Raw genomic sequence first — 5,491 nt, 5'->3', positions numbered from 1 at the left:
AGATTTCCCTTCCCCTCCCCACAGCAGACACCCTGTGAGGTAGGTGGGGCTGAGAGAGTTCTTTCAAGAACTGCTCTTCCAAGAACAGCTCTGGACCAAGTTGTAACTGACCCCAGGTCACGCCAGCAGCTGCATGCGGAGGAGTGGGGAATCAAACCAGGTTCTCCCAAGTCCACACTCTTAACCATTACACCAAACTGGCATTCGAAGCAATGTTGGTAATGAGAGCATACCAGGATAAACTAATTTTGCCAACATCATCATTTAACAACGCAGAATGAAGCTCCCGTTAATCTGAAAGGGGGGGGGGAATGTTTTCACCCAACTTCAACTTTACCAAACTGCGGGAACGAAGTGACATTTTAAATATGCCAAGAATTACCTATTGTTAGTGCATTTCACAACACTGCCCCCCAAAAGCTAATCTAGAGGAGCAGCTGTACCTGTGAAATTATAGGGAGCTTGCTGTGATGAGTTATCCAGGGCTCTTTTTGTAGAAAAAGTCCAGCAGGAACTCATTAGCATAATAGGCCACACCCAACCGCAGGAACTCATTAGCATATTGGGCCACACCCCTGACAGCACAGCTCATTAGCACATTAGGCCGCACCCCCATGTTACCAGAAGTGTGCTCATCCAGCCACACCCACCTTCTTTGTTTGTTGTCAAAACCCAGGGCTTTTTTGTAGCAGGAACTCCTTTGCATGTTAGGCCACACACCCCTAATGTTGCCAATCCTAATGAGTTTCTGCTGTTGGGTGTGGCCTATTATGCTAATGAGTTCCTGCTGGGCGTGGCCAACTTGGGAGCCAGCCGGAACTCCGTTCCTGTGCGTTCCTGCCCCAAAATAGCCCTGGTTATACCCATGGGAGCAGGACTACAGCCTGACTCATCCCAGGGAGCTGGAGACAGGAGGAGACGGCAGATCACGACATGCTCCAGGGTCTTCCCACCTGGTTAGGTTAAGTGATAGTGGCTGCTATCATTTGAATAGGTACAACGGTGGCAGAGAGGCTGGTATTCCGCTCCAGAAACAGCACCCAGATGTTGTACGAATTGGGAGTCTCCTCCACTGAAGGAGGAGGAGGAGGAGGAGATTGGATTTATACCCCGCCCTTCACTACTCGAAGGAGTCTCAGCGTGGCTTACAATTCTTCTTACCTTCCTCTCCCCACAACAGACACCCTGTGAGGTAGGTGGGGCTGAGAGAGCTCTTTCAAGGACTGCTCTTGAGAGAACAGCTCTGCGAGAACTATGGCTTGCCCAAGGTCACCCAGCAGCTGCATGTGGAGGAGCGGGGAATGAAACCCAGTTCTCCCAGATTAGAGTCCGCACTCCTAACCACTACATCAAACTGAGAACCAGGCAATCCCAAGAACAGGGACTCTGAAAACTATGAGGGGATCAATCACTCCCTTGAATAACTTATGGACCATTATATTAGAGCACTGCACTGGGATCTGGCTGCTCTATGCCTGAAATTGGGTTTTGCCAGTCTGGGCATCCTTGAAGCTACCACTGCTTTGATGGAGCCATACACAGTAGCTGCTTCTGCTGTCTAAACTACTAAAAGTGGTCTGATCCAACAGGGCTTTTGTAGAGTTCTTATGTAGGTGGTAATTCTAACTTTCCCAGACTTTCTCTCTCCTACTGGCAAACTTTCTGAAGGCAACCTATGTTTTGCTATTATCCCCCCATGCCTATAATTAAGCTCCTTCCCAGTACCAAAGTGCATACTGCCAGCACACAATGCCAACCCGCACTCTGGAATTTGGCCAGTCTGTACATCAGCTTGCTCGCACCTGCATGCCTTGGGTTCTCTGACACAGCCTCAATCCTTCGTTGGATGTATTCCCTGGATCAATGGAACTAGCAGCGATACGGCGGCAGAGCAGAGGCGACCCGTGGATACGGCGGCGATGGAGACCGGATGGAGGCGGCGTGACGGCGTGACGATGCAGCGCAGTGGAGCCTAAGGGACAAAAGCCGGAACTGCAATCGGGAGCTGCCGCGTGCTGGAGGAGTCCATAAGGAGCCTGCCGGGAGATGTCGTCAACCCGTCCTAAGGCGCCAGGAAGAAACAACGGAAGCCCGCCATGGAATACACCAGGACCGCGCCGCTCGGGTGTCGATAGGTAGCCCCTCCCCCAGTCGAATTGTGGCCCTAGGATAGGAACTAATTAGGCACTTAGGCCATATACCTGTAAACCGCCCAGAGACCCTCAGGTAAAGGACGGTATACAAATCGCAGATATATATAAATAAATAAATAAATAGACTGCCCCAGATAATTCCCTATTGCAGAAAAGGATAGGGAATGGTCCCACCCACCCCGTCTTCTTCTCTCCTCCGCCTCCCTGCTCTGATTCTCCAAGGTATGAACTGCTGTTTGGGGATAAATACTGGGTGGGTACCAGAACTGGCTGCTGGTTTGATGGGTAGTGTGGTATTTTGTGCTGAAATGTAGATGAAGAGGAGAAGAAGAGATTGGATTTACACCCCACCCTTATGGGTGGAAGAAGGGGATATTCGGGCCCCTTACCTGATCCGTAGTTTCCACAAGAGGTTCCCGGACAAACCGGGAGGTCTCCCGCCCAGCCCGGGAGATCTCCCGCCCGACCCGGGAGGTGTGTTGTAAGTGTATTTTAAGGGGGGCAGTATGTCAGCAAGCTGCCATTCTGTTTTCTGTGACCTCTGTGTACATATCCTTTCCCTGTTGCACCCGGCTTGTTTTCTATCATCCTGCTCCTGCGTTGGAATGCACAAGATAACTGCTGGAGGTTGTGTGGGGGAGAAGATGCTGTAATGCTCGCCTATTGCTTTTCTCATGAGTACTGCACCTGTGTTTTGTCTGATGTTCTGCCTGGTTCCCATGGACTGGGCGCGCAACCGTTTCATTAGCCCGCCAGCGGGAATGCTATTCATTGGATCTGTATCTGTTTGAATTTCCTTTATTATGCTTGACCTAACTGTGTATCCCCAGTTCTAACAAAGAACGTGTTTGAGTATGTCTTCAACGCTTTGAAATAAATTTTGCTTTTCTTGAAAACGTGGATTTATTCTCGATGCTTGGGGATCCAACATATTGTTAGAACTCTCTTTCTCCTATCGTTCCGAATCTGGCAAGATCATGAGCGGAACTGAGGGAAACCTACTTAACACGGAGTCCCACTTGTTAACAGTAATCTAGCGTCAAGATGAAGGAGGAGGAGATTTCCCTTCCCCTCCCCACAGCAGACACCCTGTGAGGTAGGTGGGGCTGAGAGAGTTCTTTCAAGAACTGCTCTTCCAAGGACAGCTCTGGAACAAGTTGTAACTGACCCCAGGTCACGCCAGCAGCTGCATGCGGAGGAGTGGGGAATCAAACCAGGTTCTCCCAAGTCCACACTCTTAACCACTACACCAAACTGGCATTCGAAGAAATGTTGGTAATAAGAGTGTACCAGGATAAACTAATTTTGCCAACATCATCATTTAACAACGCAGAATGAAGCTCCCGTTAATCTGAAAGGGGGGGGGGAATGTTTTCACCCAACTTCAACTTTACCAAACGGTGGGAACGAAGTGACGTTTTAAATATGCCAAGAATTACCTATTGTTAGTGCATTTCACAACACTGCCCCCCAAAAGCTAATCTAGAGAAGCAGCTGTACCTGTGAAATTATAGGGAGCTTGCTGTGATGAGTTATCCAGGGCTCTTTTTGTAGAAAAAGTCCAGCAGGAACTCATTAGCATAATAGGCCACACCCAACCGCAGGAACTCATTAGCATATTGGGCCACACCCCTGACAGCACAGCTCATTAGCACATTAGGCCGCACCCCCATGTAACCAGAAGTGTGGTTATCCAGCCATACCCACCTTTTGCTTCTTACTCTGTTTACCTTGCTTGTTGTCAAAACCCAGGGCTTTTTTGTAGCAGGAACTCCTTTGCATGTTAGGCCACACACCCCTAATGTAGCCAATCCTAATGAGTTTCTGCTGTTGGGTGTGGCCTAGTACCATTCTGTTTTCTGTGACCTCTGTGTACATATCCTTTCCCTGTTGCACCCGGCTTGTTTTCTATCATCCTGCTCCTGCGTTGGAATGCACAAGATAACTGCTGGAGGTTGTGTGGGGGAGAAGATGCTGTAATGCTCGCCTATTGCTTTTCTCATGAGTACTGCACCTGTGTTTTGTCTGATGTTCTGCCTGGTTCCCATGGACTGGGCGCGCAACCGTTTCATTAGCCCGCCAGCGGGAATGCTATTCATTGGATCTGTATCTGTTTGAATTTCCTTTATTATGCTTGACCTAACTGTGTATCCCCAGTTCTAACAAAGAACGTGTTTGAGTATGTCTTCAACGCTTTGAAATAAATTTTGCTTTTCTTGAAAACGTGGATTTATTCTCGATGCTTGGGGATCCAACACTCGCCCAAGGTCACACCAGCAGCTGCATGTGGAGGAGTGGGGAATCAAACCCAGTTTCCCCAGATTAGAATTCACAATCCTCACCACTACACCAAACTGGCTCTCATGGTCAGATCAGACCCTGTTGTGGTATCTTGCATAAATGCAAAAATCCCAAACCGAAACTCCACCAGTGGCCCAAACCTTCCAAATATATAAGCTCCAACTCACCCTTTGTTTTGTTGTTGGTAGGGAGGTGACACCTTTGGGGAGACGAGGACCACTGCTGTCCTCGTAGGTAAAGGTAAAGGTTCCCTTGCTCGAAAGCCAGTCGAGTCTGACTCTAGGGTTGCGATGCTCATCTCCGTTTCCAAGCCGAAGAGCCAGCGCTGTCCGAAGACGTTTCCGTCGTCATGTGGTCGGCATGACTAAACACCAAGGCGCAAGGAACGCTGTTACCTTCCCACCGAAGTGGTACCTATTTATCTACTTGCAATTTCTTGCTTTCGAACTGCTAGGTTGGCAGGAGCTGGAACTAGAGACAGGAGCTCACCCCGTCTTGCGGCACCCGGGTCTTGAACTGCTGAACTACTGACCTTCCACAGCCTGCAGTTCAGCGTCTTAACCACTTGAGCCACCGCTCTTAGAGAGACCCTCTAAGTGAGGCTGCCGTTCAATTTACTCCACTACGGACTGGACCCTAACCAAAGCCCCCAAGATACACCCCAGATTTGGGGTACTGCATCCAAGCCGAAGATCATTGCTATTTTCAGCACCTGCCACTCTCCCCTTTAGCCAAGTTAAGAGATGGAGAGAGATGATGGAGATTAGTCTGGGAAACAGTCTGAATGAGGGGAAATGGACTGACCCTGCCCCACCTGTACCCAAGCTCCCAGGCATACCCTTTGGCTTGTCTACATATAGGTTGTCCATATGTGTGTCTGCAGGGGTCCTTTCCTAGAAAAAGAGGTGCAGGGGCTCATTAGCATAACTCATTAGCATAACTTATTTGCATACGCCACACCCCCTGACGTCACCGGAAGTGTGTCAGAAGGCAACACCCACCACTCAGGCTCCACTGGACTGTTTTGGATTGCTAGC

This window comes from Gekko japonicus, unplaced genomic scaffold, assembly GCF_001447785.1.
Source record: "Gekko japonicus isolate JY-2015 unplaced genomic scaffold, Gekko_japonicus_V1.1 scaffold3071, whole genome shotgun sequence".
NCBI classification, from domain to species: Eukaryota; Metazoa; Chordata; class Lepidosauria; order Squamata; family Gekkonidae; genus Gekko; species Gekko japonicus.
Note: the sequence above shows the minus strand (reverse complement) of the source record.